Source organism: Gobio gobio, assembly GCF_949357685.1.
Source record: "Gobio gobio genome assembly, chromosome: 3".
Classification (NCBI taxonomy): Eukaryota; Metazoa; Chordata; class Actinopteri; order Cypriniformes; family Gobionidae; genus Gobio; species Gobio gobio.
The window spans coordinates 30,086,220-30,106,121 of record NC_137099.1 but is presented as its reverse complement, the minus strand read 5'-3'; the positions used below and the strand labels follow the sequence as shown (position 1 = coordinate 30,106,121).

The window sequence follows — 19,902 nt, the reverse complement described above, 5'->3', positions numbered from 1 at the left end:
CACAAACAGTGACATAACGTTACTCATTTGTCAATGGGAAACCCCGTTTCGACTGACCGGCACACGATTGGTCCAGCCATCCCTGTCAGACCAGCAGCGCTCTGTGTCAACAAGCTAGCAGCTCTCATCAGAAGTTGAATACTGTGTAGTGTAGTATAATGTAGTATACTGTGTGTAGTTCTTTATATTAATTTGAGAAATGTCTCCGTCAAAGGAGCGCAAAGTAACTGCGTGTGCATGGCGAGGTGACAGTCAAGGATGTGGATGCACGCAGATGCGCCCACACACACACACACACACACACACACACACACACACACACACACACACACACACACACACACACACACACACACACACACACACACACACAGGGCCGGCCCAAGCCCTTATGGGGCCCTAAGCTGAATTTTATTTGGGGGCCCGTCGGTGCCACCAATACGATTGACTATTGTCAATTCTTGATAATTCGCACACACCCAGTATCAATGTTAGTAGTTGTAGCTGTGTTGCTTACATCATGTCTGGCTGTCATGTTTTTACCCCTATACGGTATTTAATTGTACCAGTAGCAAACCCACAAGAGTGGTCAGGTGTTAATATCCAAAGTCTTACAGTACTACAGTTCAGCTGTAATTTTTTTATAGTAGTCTCTTATGCTGAATATGCTCACTTTTCCACAGGATTCTTTGATGAATAGAAGGTTCAAAAGAACAGCATTTCTCTGAAATAGAAAGCTTTAAAAAAATCCTAAAAACATTGTACACAACTGTTTTCAACACTGATAATCATAAATGTTTGTTGAGCATCAAATCATCATATTAGAATGATTTCTGAAGGATCATGTGACACTGAAAGCTGGAGTAATGTTGATAAATTCAACTTTGATCACAGGAATAAATTACACTTTACACACACACAAAAAAATGGTGCTATATGGCACTAAAAGTGGTTCTTTGTCGTAATCATGGGGAACCACTTTTGGTGCTATATAGCACCATATCTTAACAGGTTCTGTATATGGTAGCGGTGCTATATAGCACCTCAGCCAAAGAACCGCTGAAGAACCTCTGAAGAACCACTGAAGCACCAAGATTGGTGCTATATCGCACTTAAAGAGGTTCCCCTATGATTACGAGCCAAGAACCACTTTTAGTGCTATATACCACCAAAAATATATATATTTTTAGACTGTACTATATATTCACATAGAAAACAGCTGTTTTACATAATAATAATTAATATTTTTGCTGTATTTTTGATCAAATAAATGCAGCCTTGGTGAGCAGAAGAGACTTCTTATAAAAACAAGAAATGTTGATTTCTTTCAAACATTAAACAGAGCTTTTATTTTGCCGGAAATAAAAAAAAATGTACATTCCATTCGAATGTGTAGAAAGAACATTTTTATTTTCTAAATATAAACTTCCAAAATGTAGGCTACACAATTTATAATTCCAAGGGGATGATATAGCACTTGCAGAAAAACATTTACTGAGAAACTGGAAGCTATGCTGTAGCCTACTCCGTCCAAAACATGCAGCACGTCAGACAAGATATTCACACTAAACCATATCACATTCTCAAATCCATCCATTCATAAAAAGGTTACCGGGCAACTGACGAGTAGGCCTACATTTTAGCGCAGATTTTTCTCGCACTTTGGACTTTGAACCCTGGCTAACAAGCGAATAGTGTCCGATGGCGCTGCGAGCTCGTGCAGAGCTGTCAGAATCAATCCGTGCATATATTAAAAAACTTTACATTTTGCAGTTTATTTAGTAATTGTTTAAGGCCATTTCGCGATTTCAATCATCAAAATAACATGCAGCAAAAAGTAATTTCATGTGCTCTTGGGGGCCCCCTGGTGGCCAAGGGGGCCCTAAGCAGCCGCTTAGTTCGCTTATGCCTTTGGCCGGCTCTGCACACACTCAAAAAATGTAGCACCTCTGTTCAATCTTTCTGATTTTAGTTAATCTTTGATTTAAAGTGCCTTTTAAAATATTTATTCAAATAAATACTTTAAAATAATTTAAGCTTCAGTCTGTTTAATAGCTTAATTTGACCAAATACGTCTTTTGTCAAATTAAGCTGTAAAATAAATAGTTTATTCCTTTAAATGCAAAGGATTTTGAAAGATATCAACAAAAAACGGGCAAAAAACTTTAAAAAAGCGATTTTCTCAGGTTTTCAATTGGAAAAAGAGGGCAGACGACCATAATTCAGATGGGTATATCTTTAAAACCATTTAAGATATAACTTTGAGTAGAGTATAATTTAATAGTCTCCTCTTTCTATTGATACCAATTAGGGGTCGACCGATATGCATTTTTCAGGACCGATGCCGATACCGATTATTACAGATCAAGTAGACCGATAACCGATATTTTGAACCGATATATGTGTCTAGAGTAAAAATGAAAATTGAAGAATAAAAAGGCCTCTGACAAAGACTCCCTTTAAATTCTTTACCATATCTTTAATTGGAAGAACTGTTAATATTAACAACATTAATATTGAGAATAATAACATAAGTGCATGGATCATCCAGCAGCATTCTGTAAACATTTTGTAAACCTTAAAGAAGTGACCATCACTTCCATGGATTAAATAAAACACACACACACACACACACACACACACACACACACACACACACACACACACACACACACACACACACACACACACACACACACACACACACACACACACACACACACACACACACACACACACACACACACACACACACACACACACACACACACACACACACACATATATACACAGTATATATAATGTGTGTATGTATGTACATAATAAATGTATATGTGTATATATATATATATATATATATATATATATATATATATATATATATATATATATATATATATATATATATATATATATATATATATATATATATATTAGACACACACACACACTCACACACACACACACACATATATATATGTGTGTGTGTGTATGTCATTTAATAATGTTGTAATACGTTATATTTAGCATTTTATTTGCTTTATTTATACCCCAAATCACACACAACCCGAAGTCTAATTGTGTGTTTATTGATTCTCTTTATTTTTTTATGTGTAAAAGCTTTTGTTTGACTGTTTATCACGGAGCTAAAAACCAGGAAGTGTACAGGACAGCCAGAAACGTGCCATGTGAGATGATTGACAGCTATTCAGAATGAGAGAGCGCGGAGATCACTGACGCAAATCAGGAGACAGCTCGATCTAAACGCTCTTAGCTCATCAGATCGCATAATTCAGTGAGAAATAATAGAAATGGTATTCTGTATTATGAAATATTTTGCAATCATGTGAGAACAAAGCAAAATTTCTTCAAATATGCAACATTTTTTAATACAAGCCCTAATGGACGCTGTTCAGTGAAGCTATGTGAACACAAATTACCCACAGCGGCAGCAGACGTGAGTGAATTCATTCGTGTTGATAATCTATTCACAATACAACGTTAAGATGGCCGAATGGCGAGCAGCTAAAATAGGTTTTAGTTACACGATGTGAGGCTATTTTCAACTCTCATGCTGTTGTTCCAAGTAGCTAAACTCCGTTAAAGCTATCACTGCAATGACGGACATTGACTGGGAATTTTTTGGCCTGAGGCAAAGACTACAGCCACTAGATGGAGCTGTTCCGCATGTTATCAAACCACCCACAGGGGAGATCTCACGCACAGAATGTAAGACACAGACGGCAGCACGGACAATTGTAATAACGGAGCTCGGTGCAGAGTAAAGTGAGTGTTTCAACTTTTTAATGAATTCCTGTGATAGTTTAGCCTCCATATGCGATCTGAAAATGTGCCAGACTGGCGCTTACCTCAGCTCTGCTCAGCTCTTCATGAGGAATGAAATCTGACACTGCTGCGTCTGTGCCGTGACTTTTGTTCGGCTCACTCACACTTTATTGAAAAGACACAATTTTTAATTGTAGTATTTATTCTCTAACTGAACGAAATGATTGTATTACTATGAAGATCAAAACGATGGTGTACGGACTGGCCTCATAGGGCAGCGAAGCAAGTGCATTCTGGGAGTTGTTGTCTTTCATCCACATGAGACAAAAATACATTTTCTGTCTTTTCTCAGTCTAGAAGGCACCAAATTAAAAAATAATTTCACATTTCTACTGCATAAATGACCCAGTTTAAATACAAAGCTTAATGCTAAATCACTGAAGTTACCCTTTAAATTGCAATATTTGAAAAATCTTCATGATGGAGACGGGTTTATTGAGGATGCCGTATTGATTAAACAATTATTAAAGTGCAATATTTAGAAAGATCAGAGACGTCAGGCCGGAGATGGGTTTATTGAGGATGACCTATCGATTAAACAATTATTAAATAGGAATATTCGAACGATCAGAGTCATCACGACGGAGACGGATATATTGAGGATGCCGTGTCGATGAGGTAATTTCAGAGGGGAGTCTAAATTGACACGGTATCTGCAGACACTTCAGGGTCATGCGTTGATCATGTCTGGGCGCAGGTCCACCATCTGATCTGGATACGGCCCGGATCTGGCTGAATGCCGTAAACCTCGGGATAAAACAGAGAGACTAACATTAGCGTAGATGCCATTCTTCTGATGATGTAACGGGTACATCAGGTATTATGGGAAGTGTTCCGGCTGACCTAGTTAATGCAGCCTAACAATCATTTAATTGAAAAAGTGTTTTATGTGTATGACATTGTAAACTTCCATCCATTAGCCAAACCGGATTCTAACGGCTTGGTCAAAAGGAGTTCTGCGTCTAAGCCTTTTCAGCATTTTGGTGAAGTTCTCTTAATTTATTGATATCTCATTTCAAATCTGACTCCATAAATAATTTTATCTGACTCCAATTTTATGTGACTCCATAAAGTATGTTACGTTTAGAGTTTATCAGCTGATTTTATGATTAGTTGATTTTTATTAGTATCACTTATTTTCAAATATTCGTTCCACCATGGGACCTGGAGCCGCACAGAGGCTAGTGTCGCGAATCACTAGCTCTCACGGACACAAATTAGTCAGTTCTGATATTACAGAGGATTGCAGAGTGAACTATTTTAACTTTAAGTGAGTCCCACAGGTTTACTCGTAACAAAAAGTGTAATTTGATTAATAGGCACGGAAGCTGCAACTTATAATACCAGCGACAGTCAGAAATCTGATTTCCTCTCATGCTTGGCTCGATGCTCCCGCTATGGAGGCCTCAGTTTGATCTGTCCCAACAGAGAGATTTGTGGTAGCCCCTACTTACTCCTCATGCGACTCTACTAAAATAATGATTTCAGAAAGATACAGAATAAATCAAGATTAACATTTATTTTGGCCAGACAAGAAAATAATTAAGCAAGAATCCATGGTACACAACTGATCAGCGTAAAAACATAAACACAATCGCAAAGTAATATGCAAAGAGTCATCATGTCTGGCACAATACATGCAGTGTGTGTCCCAAAAGACAGACACAGCACCACATGGGGGTTCTGGCTACAGAACACCCCCCCCCCCCCCTGAAAGCTATGTTACCCTCCCTTAAATACTCCAACTAAAACAAAATGGTTGTAAATATTTGCAACACAACCACCTGGTTTTGGGGGAGTGGATCAGATATCTTTGAAGAGACTCCTCAAAAGGAGAACAGAATTCTCATTAGTTTTCAACCTTTCTAATACTACTAGTGACTGCAGGGAAATTGAGACCATTTTACCATTCGCACCGGGACCTTTAAAAGGACACCAAACATGAAAGGGATAAAATAATAGATTTACAAGATACATCATCATTGGTACATCTGCATTTGGTGACTTGAAAACAGGGCAAGGAGACGGCAAAATGGGGAGGGGGTGAAATGTTTGATCAGGGTGGTGTCACACAGTTTCTGTGAGATCTTCTCTCAAGATTAGTGACTTTTATTGTTCTATTGCTGGGGTGTGGATCTAAGATTTTATTTTAGCAGCAAATCCGATCCTTACACCATAGTAAAGAGATGTGTTTTTAGTCTAGATTTAAACTGACAGAGTGTGTCTGCTTCCCGAACAATGCTAGGAAGACTGTTCCAGAGTTTAGGTGCTATAGGAAAAGGATCGACCGCCTGCAGTTGATTTCGATATTCTTGGTATTATCAACTGGCCAGAATTTTGAGACCGCGATAGACGTGATGGAGTATAATGTGATAAGAGCTCGCTCAAGTTCTGGGGAGCTAAACCATTTAGTGCTTTGTGAGTAATAAGCAAGATTTTAAATGTATGCAATATTTAATAGGCAGCCAGTGCAGTGTTGACAGAACTAGGCTAATATGGTCATACTTCCTGGTTCAAGTAAGAACTCGAGCTGCTGCATTTTTGACCAGTTGGAGTTTGTTTATTAGGCGAGCAGGTGAACCACCCAGTAGATCGTTACAATAATCTAGCCTTGAGGTCATGAACTTATGAACTAACTGTTCAGCATTTTGCATTGAGAGCATGTGCCGTAATTTATATATATTTTTAAGATGGTAGAATGCCGTTTTACAGATGCTAGAAACGTGGCTTTCAAATGAGAGATTGGTATCAAAGAGCACACCCAGGTTCCTCACTGACGACGAGAACTTGACAAAGCAGCCATCAAGTGTTAGACAGTATTCTAGGTTACTACTTGTGGAGCTTTTTTGTCAAATAATTAAAAATTCTGTTTTCTCTGAATTGAGTTGCAGGAAATTACTAGTCATCCAATTTTTTATATCAGCTATGCATTCCGTTAATCTTGTGAATTGGTAAGTTTCGTCAGGGCGTGAAGAAATATAGAGCTGAGTATTGTCTTCATAACAACAAAAGCTTACGCCGTGCTTCCCTAATGATATCTCCCAGTGGTAGCATGTACAGGGTGAAGAGCAACGGTCCTAGCACTGAGCCCTGCGGTACTCCATACTGAACTTGTGATCGGTGGGACATCTCTTCATTTACTGCTACAAACTGATAACGGTCTGATAGATATGATTTAAACCATGCCAATGCAATTTCACTAATGCCTACATAATTTTCGAGTCTATTCAAAAGAATGTCGGGGTCAATAGTATCAAATGCAGCGCTAAGATCAAGTAACACTAATAGAGAGATACAACCATGATCGGATGATAAGAGTAAATCATTTGTAACTCTGATGAGAGCAGTCTTAGTGCTATGATACGGTCTAAATCCTGACTGGAAATCCTCACAGATACCATTTCTTTCTAAAAAGGAACATAATTGTGAGGACACTGCCTTTTCAAGTATTTTTGACAGAAAGGGTAGATTTGAGATTGGCCTGTAATTGACTAATTCTGTAGGATCAAGTTGCGTTTTTTTAATAAGTGGTATAGGGTCGAGCATACATGTTGTTGATTTTGATAATTTAACATAATTTATAGATAATTTATTTAATTCTTCTTCTCCTATAGCAGTGAATGAGTGTAATTTTTCCTCAGTGACACTACATTGCTCTGTCTGATGTGCTACTGTAGTAGACGGCTTCATGGTTATAATTTTCTTCATAATATTGTCAATCTTGCACGTAAAGAAGTTCATAAAGTCATTACTGCTGTGCTGTTTACAACCATCAGAAGTTGAAGCTTGGATCACGTGATGCTTCAAACGTGATGGCTGCCGATCTTTAGAGCTCCCAGCACGCTCCCTCTTTTATCAATATTTACCAGGTTAAAGTTTACAAATCTAACAGTCTAAACACACCTTTAAACAAGATGAATGCCCGCAAAAACCCCGACTGGAAAACAGATGAAATCTTCAACGTGCAGTGAAGACATGGCGGACGCTTGGGCTGGGCGATATGGCTGAAAACTGTATCATGATATTAATGTTTCATATCGGTCGATATCGATAATTATTTATATGTTTTATGACCTATTTAAAATAAGGACCAGGAGAAACATATTTTGCATTTAAACATTTTTATTTTAAACTTAATCTTCCTCTGATTATAATCCCCTCAGTTATAAAGGCAGAAATGTGAACACAACCATGGAAAACATTCAAATAATTAAAATATAAACAAGTCTAAAATTTAAATTATCTCTTAACATTAAGGTGCAGTGCCTCCATTATTTCTTTGTAACTGTTACCGTTTAGATGCTTTGTCATAAGGCACTGATGCAGAGTAACATTACCTCTCCATGTAGTTTCAAAGGCAGAATCCAAAATCTCCCCCTATACCCTACATAGGGGGCTATTTGAGGGGACAGCCATTTGTAGTGGTGTCCGAAACCATAGTGGAAGTTATTGAGTGCACTCATTCTATCTGCTTTGCACCGCAATAACGAGTGTACAGCCGATGTACACATAGCAGCTGTCTGAATTCGCTCATTGTTTTTATTCACTCCTTCAGGTGAACTGTATCAGTGGACTAAAGTAGGGAATAGTGATTGAGGGTTTAGGGGGCGATTTCGGATTCAACCAAAATCAAGAATGGCACAACGGCGAGTGTGTCGAGTATAAACACGTCCCCAAACGAACAAGGCGCGCACACGCTGTTAGCGGAGGCTCGCGTTGCGGAGCCAGACGAAAGTATAACAAGGCTGGTAAAACAAGTTTGTGGTATTAGCAGTCTTGGTGGGGACAACAGACGACACTGGTCTGACTACAGTCAGACTTATACAATCCAAAAAACTGCCATACTGGTGAGCTGACTTGTTTTCCTGTCTTATTAACAATTTCCGTGCTCGCTGCGACACTCATTTTCCACTTATCACTCCACGCCGGTTCTGTTTACTGAAGAATGAATCCAACACGAGACAACGATATGGCGCAACCAGACATGATACAGTTACATGATTGGCTGTTAGCAGAGAGTGAGTGCCTTTGTTCATGCAAAAAAAATTATTGAACGTTTTATCCAACGCATTTTTTATTGATATCGATTACGTGTATATCGCGATACCATTATCATTTTATCGCCCAGCCCTAGCAGACGCCATTTCTCTGGCATTAACGAAACAACAAGATACGATGGAAGAAGTTGTCCAGAATGCAGTGCACACTGCGATGAAAGATCACAAGTGACACAGTGCATGCAGTCACTGACTGCCAAATTTCAATCACAGATGACTGTTGTGCGCGGGCTTATCCAACGTGAATAGAAATCACAGAAATGCTTCCAAAGTGGATCCCCTCGCTTTCAAACAGGACGATAGAGATCGAAAGAGCCCATCGCATCTATGGACAGCAGAGGTCCACGGAGACGGGTCGCACTATGATTTTTAAAGTGCTGAGATATCAAGACCATCAGTCTATCTTAGACAGGGCAAGAGAGGACCAATTCTGGATGGCGAGAATCAGCTGAAATTCTTTGCTGACTACACTTTGCAAAGGCAGAAAAACTTTGCTGATACACAGAAGGAGTTGCGAGCTTCAGGAATCCAATCTTTTTTGATTTACCCAGCCATTCTGCGCGTTATGCATAATGGTGAGAAACTGTCTTTCTCTTTGCCACAAGAAGCAGGGGAGTTCCAAATTCAGTTCGCAGACAACTCGCGTGCAAAACGGCAGCTGACTTTCGGCGATGTCAATCCATACGAGATGGACACGAATCAAACTGATAATTAACCAGCCATTGGTACTGGTAGGACTGTCCATGGAACTGTATGGTTAAGGACACTCTACATTTACTTTGGATAAACATAGGCTACCAATAAGTTAAATGTAATTTCATCCTTAAGGTTATACTGTTCTTAAGTTTGGTATTTTTACGTTCAGGACTGGTATCCTGTTCCGGGCAGCACTGAATTTGAGAGTATTTAACGCATAAAGGCGTGCTTTTAGTTGAACGTTTAATTTATAGTTATTGTTTATTGAATATCTAGCGCAGAGTCCTGCACGGCTGTGGGTACCCGACGGGTGACCCGCGAATATTGCTGAAACGGGTGAAAAACATCCTACTGTGTCGGATACGGGTGCGGGTATGGTCGGACAAGGGAGAAACACGGGTCTAAACACTGGTTTTAAACAGTCATGTGCAAACGAATATAGGCCTATATATAAACAATATATGCATGTATATTGTAGATGTGTTCCTAAAAATATGCATATACAAAAATATGCCTTGCCTGTATTCCAAGTTGATAAAATAATTTCAAATCCATATCAGTTTATCTGTGGCGGCGCGCGCGTGCCCTCACAGAAGAATCCAGGGTGTCCGCGGGGTTGTAAAAGGTAGTAAATGAAATTAGCCAAAATTAAGGGCATTAAAAAGTAGTAAAAAGTAGTAAACGTCATCTGACGAGGTATTACATTTTCGAGCCCAATTATTTTTAGATACATTTTCAATTAGTGTTAAGTACAGGCCTTTTTTTCTACAATTTGCGTGGATTTATTTATATGTTGAGAGTAGGACCTGCGCGATATCATGTGAGGTGAGGTGAGGTGGTGTGGTGTTCATTCGCGCGCACGCTGAAACAAACTGGGTCCGCGGCTGGCTTGCTGCCAAGCATGTACGCGAGCTCGCTTCCATTCAGTAATTAAAGCATGGGGAAATGCAAGTTCTCGGACCTCTGGCTGGAGGACTCACGATTTAAAGACTGGCTTAGGCCAGTAGTTTGCAACAGCCGCGAGGAAGACAATTAATATAACCTGGGTGGGGGTGAATTGCGTCAAATCACATATGTAATCATATAGCAGCCACCAAGCTAGGATGCGCGGACGTAGCGAGCAGCTTCCCATATCAATGTTCTGCGCTACGGATGCATCAACGACCTCAACCTCCACTGCTTTGCCCTCAACCCCGACTGCTCTCCCGATTCAAACCACTGCAGTCAGCAGTAGCCTAACGTTAGTCCTAGCAGCTTCATCAACAGGTGCGTGTCAGACAGCAGACGCTATGCCCTATCACCACCACTACACCAGAGCTGAGGTGTTTAGACCTTGCAACTAAACACCACATTGCGTTTTTGTGTGATATCCACTGACTGACTCGCCTTAATGATTTAAAACGAAAAAGAAAAAAAATCTATATTGCGCCGTGAAAATTGCTCTCGTTTCCCTCTGTACACTGCACGAACTATGAAGAAGATGTCTCCTTCCTCTCCTGTCTTTATTTCTATTCTCATCTCTGTGGGCAGTTGTTGTTAAGTTATAATGACCTCGTTACATTGTGATGCAATATGTTATTCCATTTGGAAAGATATTTAATTTACGCTACTATAGTTGCAGCTTGAAGTCGCGCTGGTATTAAAAAATATTTTTAAGGTAGTAAAAAAGGTAGTAAAAGGTATTAAATTCAACTTAAGAAGTTCTGTATATACCGTGGAATCATGATCTGCCTGCACTGCAGTCGTCAAGATGGATCATGAAGAATTGAAGAAAAGATAGCCGCAAATGTGGAACTTCATCGCTGAGGAAGCACACAGATAACTGGTAACAAACCAAGCACAAGTAGTTCTATCGAACAGTATTTGTGTTATGTTTCCTGAGTTTGGTCTCTTAATAACACTGTCTTAGTACATTAAGCCATGTTAAGTGTTTTTTTATAATGGTTTTCTATGATAGGAAAACGTTTAACGTGTAATTATACGCGTTGCGTTCATATTCTGGGCTCATCTTATTTTTTGTACATAGTATACGTTATTAGTATTATGACTTTACTGAGTTTGGTCTCTTAATAACACTGTCTTAGTACATTAAGCCACGTTAAGCTCCCGGTAGAAGTTGTCCTTGTGTTAATGGTCGTGTAATAACTTCTGTATGCTGGCAATAAACATTTTTGTAAGTGTGTCTATAATGTGATATGCTAAACTGATTTTATTGCGGGTGCGGGTCGGGTGTTGGTTCTATTTTAAGCGGGTCGGGTCGGGTGTGGATTTTTAGTGCTGTTGTCGGAAAACGGGTCGGATGCGGGTTTAAGCACTGCGGGTACGGGCGGGTGTGGGTTTTCAAAATTGGACCCGTGCAGGACTCTGATCTAGCGGTCTGGGGGAGGGGGGAGTTTCGTCCTGCCATGTATCTCTTTGTATATGTTAGTAACGAAATATGCAATCAAACTAGTCTTGTCTAAAATAACTCATTATTTACCCTTTAATATAGTTAAAGTTTACAGTATCTTTGATAATACGTGGTGGAGGGGTTTGAGTACCCGAATGACCCTAGGAGCTATGTTGTCCGGGGCTATATGCCCCTGGTAGGGTCTCCCAAGGCAAACAGGTCCTAGGTGACGGGTCAGACTAAGAGCAGTTCACAAACCCCTTATGATGACAAAAAGAAGGAGGACCGTGCCGTCGCCCGGTATGGCGCAGCCGGGGCCCCACCCTGGAGCCAGGCCTGGGGTTGGGGCTCGTATGCGAGCGCCTGGTGGCCGGGCCTTCCCCCACGGGGTCCGGCCGGGCTCAGCCCGAAGGAGCGACGTGGGGACACCTTCCCGTGGGCCCACCACTCACGGGAGGGACCGTAAGGGGCCGGTGCGAAGCGAATTGGGCAGCAGTCGGAGGCGGGGGCCTAGACGACCCGATCCCTGGACACGGAAACTGGCTCTTGGGACATGGAATGTCACCTCGCTGGCGGGGAAAGAGCCTGAGCTTGTGCGTGAGGTTGAGAGGTTCCGACTAGAGATAGTCGGAATCACCTCCACGCATGGCTTGGGCTCTGGAACCACACTCCTCGAGAGGGGATGGACTCTTTACCACTCTGGAGTTGCCCATGGTGAGAGGCGGCGGGCTGGTGTGGGTTTGCTTATAGCCCCCCAGCTCTGCTGCCATGTGTTGGAGTTTACCCCGGTGAACGAGAGGGTCGTTTCCCTGCGGCTTCGGCTCGGGGATAGGTCTCTCACTGTCGTTTGTGCCTATGGGCCGAACGGCAGTGCGGAGTACCCGGCCTTCTTGGTGTCCCTGGGAGGGGTGCTGGAAAGTGCTCCGACTGGGGACTCCGTCGTTCTACTGGGGGACTTCAACGCCCACGTGGGCAATGACAGTGAAACCTGGAGGGGCGTGATTGGGAGGAACAGCCCCCCTGATCTGAACCCGAGTGGTGTTCAGTTATTGGACTTCTGTGCTAGTTACAGTTTGTCCATAACGAACACCATGTTCAAGCATAAGGGTGTCCATCAGTGCACATGGCACCAGGACACCCTAGGTCGTAGGTCAATGATCGACTTTGTGGTCGTTTCATCTGATCTGCGGCCGTATGTCTTGGACACTCGGGTGAAGAGAGGGGCGGAGCTGTCAACTGATCACCACCTGGTGGTGAGTTGGATCCGATGGCGGGGGAGGAAGCTGGATAGACTCGGTAGACCCAAACGTACTGTGAGGGTCTGCTGGGAACGTTTGGCCGAGTCTCCTGTCAGAGAGATCTTCAACTCCTGCCTCCGGCAGAGCTTCGACCGGATCCCGAGGGAGGCTGGAGATATTGAGTCCGAGTGGACCATGTTCTCCACCTCCATTGTCAAAGCGGCTGCTCGGAGCTGTGGACGCAAGGTCTCCGGTGCCTGTCGAGGCGGCAATCCCCGAACCCGGTGATGGACACCGGAAGTAAGGGATGCCGTCAAGCTGAAGAAGGAGTCCTATCGGGCCTGGCTGGCTTGTGGGACTCCTGAGGCAGCTGACAGGTACCGACAGGCTAAACGGACTGCAGCCCGGGTGGTCGTGGAGGCAAAAACTCGGGCCTGGGAGGAGTTCGGTGAGGCCATGGAAAAAGACTATCGGCTGGCCTCGAAGAGATTCTGGCAAACCGTCCGGCGCCTCAGGAGGGGGAAGCAGTGCCCTACCAACGCTGTTTACAGTGGCGATGGGCGGCTGTTGACCTCGACTGGGGATGTTGTCGGACGGTGGAAGGAATACTTCGAGGATCTCCTCAATCCCGCCGTCACGTCTTCCATTGAGGAAGCAGAGGCTGGGGGCTCAGAGGAGGTGGTCAAGAAACTCCTCGGTGGCAAGGCACCGGGGGTGGATGAGATCCGCCCTGAGTACCTCAAGTCTCTGGATGTTGTGGGGCTGTCTTGGCTGACACGCCTCTGCAGCATCGCGTGGCGGTCGGGGACAGTGCCTCTGGGATGGCAGACCGGGGTGGTGGTCCCTCTTTTTAAGAAGGGGGACCGGAGGGTGTGTTCCAACTATAGGGGGATCACACTTCTCAGCCTCCCCGGGAAAGTCTATGCCAGGGTACTGGAGAGGAGAATCCGGCCGATAGTGGAACCTCGGATTCAGGAGGAACAGTGTGGTTTTCGTCCTGGTCGCGGAACACTGGACCAGCTCTATACCCTCTACAGGGTGATGGAGGGTTCATGGGAGTTTGCCCAACCAGTCCACATTTGTTTTGTGGATTTGGAGAAGGCATTCGACTGTGTCCCTCGCGGCATCCTGTGGAGGGTGCTGGGGGAATACGGGGTCCTTTGTTGAGGGCTGTCCGGTCCCTGTATGACCGAAGCAGGAGTTTGGTCCGCATTGCCGGCAGTAAGTCAGACTTGTTCCCGGTGCATGTTGGACTCCGGCAGGGCTGCCCTTTGTCGCCGGTTCTGTTCATAATTTTTATGGACAGAATTTCTAGGCGCAGCCAAGGGCCGGAGGGTGTCAGGTTTGGGGACCACACGGTTTCGTCTCTGCTCTTTGCGGATGACATTGTCGTGTTGGCCCCTTCTAACCAGGACCTTCAGCATGCATTGGGACGGTTTGCAGCCGAGTGTGAAGCGGCTGGGATGGGGATCAGCACCTCCAAATCCGAGGCCATGGTCCTCAGTCGGAAAAGGGTGGCTTGCCCACTCCAGGTTGGTGGAGAGTTCCTGCCCCAAGTGGAGGAGTTTAAGTATCTAGGGGTCTTGTTCACGAGTGAGGGGAGGATGGAACGGGAGATTGACAGACGGATCGGTGCAGCTTCTGCAGTAATGCGGTCGATGTACCGGTCTGTCGTGGTGAAGAAAGAGCTAAGCCGTAAGGCGAAGCTCTCGATTTACCGGTCAATCTACGTTCCTACTCTCACCTATGGTCATGAGCTTTGGGTCATGACCGAAAGGACAAGATCCCGGATACAGGCGGCCGAAATGAGCTTTCTCCGCAGGGTGGCTGGGCGCTCCCTTAGAGATAGGGTGAGGAGCTCAGTCACTCGGGAGGAACTCGGAGTAGAGCCGCTGCTCCTCCACATCGAGAGGGGACAGCTGAGGTGGCTCGGGCATCTGTTCCGGATGCCTCCTGAACGCCTTCCCGGGAAGGTGTTTCGGGCATGTCCAACCGGGAGGAGGCCCCGGGGAAGACCGAGGACACGCTGGAGGGACTATGTCTCCCGGCTGGCCTTGGAACGCCTCGGTGTCCCCCCGGAAGAGCTAGAGGAAGTGTCTAGGGAGAGGGAAGTCTGGGCATCTCGGCTTAGACTGCTGCCCCCGCGACCCGGCCCCGGATAAGCGGAAGAAGATGGATGGATGGATGGATGGATGATAATGGTTAATATCTCAATTATTTCAGTTAATATCAGAGGTTTAAATAGTCCTATAAAGAGAACAAAGTTTCTGCATAGTTTTAACAGACACAACGTAGATGTGGCTTTAGTTCAAGAATCTCATCTAAAAACAAGCAATGTTGCTTGTGTACAAAATACATTTTATAAAGTCATTGCTGCATCTAGTGATGGAACAAAAACAAAGGGATCTCTTACACTCATTAAAAGAAACCTTCCTCTTGTTATTGAAAGATGTAGTAATGATACATCTTGCAGGTTGAGCTATTTCTACACAAGTATTCAATGCAAGAAAATAGCTTTTGTCTCTGTCTATGCCCCAGCAGTTTTTGACATACATTTTTTTCAGTGGTTAACTAATTAGTTGCTACTCCTGGATGAATATGCCCTTATTATTGGAGGGGACATGAATGCACTTGCTGATTTGATGCTTGATAAATCCACTGCTATATTCTCCAAATCACAAGAGATAACATCAGTAAATTGTAAATCCTTTATGCAAGCTTTCAATCTCATAGATGTATGGCGTGTTCAGAATCCTTTTGTTAGAGATTACACTTTCTTTTCTTCAAGGCATCAGACGCATTCTAGAATAGATTATATTTTATGTTCTTGTGAATTCAGGATGTGTTTTGAGAGCATTGCAATCCTTCCTGCTGTAATATCTGACCACAACTCTCTTCTGACAAAGTTTAGTTATTGCTCACATGAGAGGTCTTCAAGATGGCAATTTAATATAACTCTTCTACAAGATTCTGCATTTTTAATAGATTTTAGAAATAAATTGAAAGACTTGCATGCTAGGGCTATTATTGATACTATTCATTCACCTACAAAAGGCCTAGCAACAAATCCTAGAGAGATAAACAATACTTTTGCAGAACATTTTAAAGAGCTATATCAGCCAAAGGATAGTGCTGACAAGGTTGAATGTTATAAATTTCTACATGACATTGATTTACCACAATTAACCTATAGTGAATCTGAACAAATGAGCCAACCTATTAACTCTTGAGGACCTGTATGCAGCACTAAAAATGGTAAAGAAGGGAAAATCCCCTGGGCCAGACGGGATCCCCCCCAGAATTAATCCAAAATTTTTGGTATTTATTAGGGCCAATTATGCATGCTGCAATAAAGGCTGCAATCCAAAAGGGACACTTTGAAAAACAAATGAATACAGCTCTAATCTCTTTAATTAAAAAAAAAGATAAGGACCATACTAAATGTTCACATTTTAGACCAATTCTTTAATTAACTCAGATTTAAAAATATATGCTAGGCGTTTAGCTTTACGCCTTGGAAAATATATCTGTAATTTAGTTCATAGCGATCAATCTGGCTTTATCCCACATCCTTTGGCTGCAGACAATATACGTTGGTTGCTACATGTAATTAATGAAAGTAAAGATAGAAATTCCCCTTGCGCAGTTTTATCCCTAGATGCAGATAAAGCTTTCGATAGATTAAATTGGGACTATTTATGGATGGTGTTAGATAAATTTGGTTTTGATGGGAAATGTATTAATATGGTACAAATCATTTATTATAATCCATCTGCAATTATAGCAACAAATGGCTTACATTCCCAACCTTTTGATATCTTGAGAGGGACAAGGCAAGGATGCCCCCTCTCACCAATGTTATTTGCATTGTCTCTCGAACCTCTAGCACAAAAAATAAGACAAGACCAAAATTGTTCCATTTCAATCAAGGATACCCAACATGCAATATCTCTCTACGCAGATGACATTTTACTGTATTTTTCAGATTTCGACACAATCCAAAACATACTAGAAACATTTAACTGTTTTGGGAAATTTTCTGGATACAGGATCAATTGGTCCAAATCATCTCTTCTACCTTTAAACAAAAAAGCTCAGTGTACCCAGATACCATCAGTTATCCCAATTATGAATCAGATAACTTTGTACAATTTTGTACAAACTTTGTAAAATTGTACATATTAATTATGATAAAGTCTTTCAAAAGCTTAAGAGATATTGACAGATGGAGGACACTTCCCACATCACTGCAATCTAGAGTCTCGACTGTGAAGATGAATATATTACCTAGGGTTAATTTTCTTAGTGCCATGATTCCCTTGCCACCGCTTTTAAAATGGTGGAAAAGACTTGACTCTTTAATTCGCATTTTTCTTTGGAATGGCAAACAACCAAATTTAAAATTGGCGACGTTGCAAGTACTAAAATGGAGGGAGGTCTCTCCCTTCCCAATTTTGTGCTATATCATAAAGCATTCCAACTGCGAGCAGTCAAGACATGGTTTGACTCTATAGCCTCCACACCTTGCAGAGAAATAGAAGCAGCAATTGTCAGACCAATTAGACTTGAAGGTGTACTTTTTTCTGGACTCTCTTTAACGCACTGGGGTACAGCGTTTTATAAAAAAAATTTAAAAATCGAAACTTGGTGACTTTATTGGTACTATGAACACCCAAAAAAATTGGGGAAAGGATTTGAAAAGTCCAAGTGGTTGTAAAAAAAATAGTCACACTCAGGACCTTCGGGTCAAAAATTACCCCCATAGGAAATGAATGGGAAATTGGCAAAAATATGAAAATACAGAGTTTTTTTGTGCATAAAATCTACAAATAAGCCAGGATGCAGAAAAAAGGACTCAACAGTGAAGAGGTGAATCTCTAAAACATCAAGAGTGCAAAACAGACAAAAAAACCCTCACACACACACACTCACACACACACAAAAACACAATTAGCTTTTAGAAGGGCACACGTTAATTTGTGTGTGCATGTGTTTTTGTGTGTATAAGAGTGTGTGTGTGTGAGTTTTTTTGTCTGTTTTGCACTCTTGATGTTTTAGAGATTCACCCCTTCACTGTTGAGTCCTTTTTTTCTGCATGCTGGCTGATTTGTAGATTGTATGCACAAAAAAACGAATAATTTCCTATGGGGGTAATTTTTGACCCGAAGGTCCTGAGTGGGACTTTTTTTTTTTACGACCACTTAGACTTTTCAAATCCTGTCCCCAATTTTTTGGGGTGTTCATATACCAAGTACCAATAAAGTCACCAAGTTTTGGACCATTCCGATGAAGTTACGTTTTTTTAAGTTTTTTTTTAATAAAACGTAAGATCCACGAGGGCGCACTGAAGCTTTCTTTGTTTAAATTAGCTCAAAATTACTGTCAGATGTAAGTAATTACCTTGAAAAACTATACATCATTTAAAAGATCTAAGATTTTTGACCTCTGTTTTATTCTCAAAGACATATAGTGACCATAATTTGTTAATATGTGTAAGGAGTTATGAATATGAAAACCGTCGGTACCTTCTAAAGATTGTAATAGGAGCATCAGCTTCTCTCATTCATAAAAAACTCTTCATACTTCATACTGGCAGCCGGAGGGCGCTCCGTGCACATGTAGTCCATATATAGCACGCATGAAGAAGATACCATGTGACATTGACATAAACAGCTTCCATAAATCGCTCTAACATGCAGGCAGATAGGTTTGAAGATAATAAACACACAATCGCGACAATAAATGGCTTATCTGTGTTATTTATACCATGTTGGGTGTTTTCATAATAGATTATATTTATAATGCAATGCTACTCGAGCTTTTATAATTATGCAGAATATTGTAAAATATATTTTCTGTCTGATTTTTTGATCCAAAGCCAAATTAGATCACATAAGGTTATTTAAAACATTTGACTTGTGATATAAAGTAAGTTTGGAGTAAAAACATGGTTTTAATCTCATTAGCTAATTGTTGTGTTTTAATAAATTGGTGTAATAAATCATAAATTATAATTTAATAAATCATAAATTGTTGTGGCAGAGAATATAGATTGTTTTAAGTTATCTGGTCTACTTTTATGAAGCAACTCTGCACTGTGCCCAATCAGAATTTCCCCTTGGAGACAATAAAGTTAACTAACTAAGCAAAAACTCACTTCATTTTGATTTTCCCCCCAGAAATTTGTACTTATGTAGTAAATTAATCTTGATTTAAGAATTTTAAATATTTGGACTGGAAACAAGAAAAAATACCAAATAAGAAGAGCATTTTTTGCAGTGTAGTCAAATCTTCTGATCATTTAAAATATAATAGGCCTTTCTTGATTACATTCCAAATAAAATAAACTACAAAAAATATATATTTCCTTTGCTCTGTTGCTCTCTGTCACAGGCCTACCTGAAGCTCATTCATTATGCAGCTCATTAATGCGAGTCCTTTGTTATCTCAGGTGCTATCTCATCATTATTCATTAGATATCACGCCTCCTCGCATATTGGCTTTGTGAAGAGAAACTGTCTTACAAATTTTAAATCAGTGTATTGTTTTATGTGAATGAGTAGGCTCAATGATTCTCGTATCAGTTTAAAGAAAAAACTCTATACAAATACAGACAGGAGTCAAAAGTCATGGGAACAGATATCTATTGTGTGTTTTGAGGCCTTAATTTTAAAAC

At 41.5% G+C, this 19,902-nt stretch overlaps 1 protein-coding gene across 5 annotated transcripts in view; it reads left to right on the top strand.

Moving 5' to 3' along the window:
* Positions 1 to 19,902, top strand: part of psip1a (PC4 and SFRS1 interacting protein 1a) — a 113,790-nt gene that overhangs the window by 55,196 nt on the left and 38,692 nt on the right. The gene's annotated exons all lie outside the window — the stretch shown is intronic.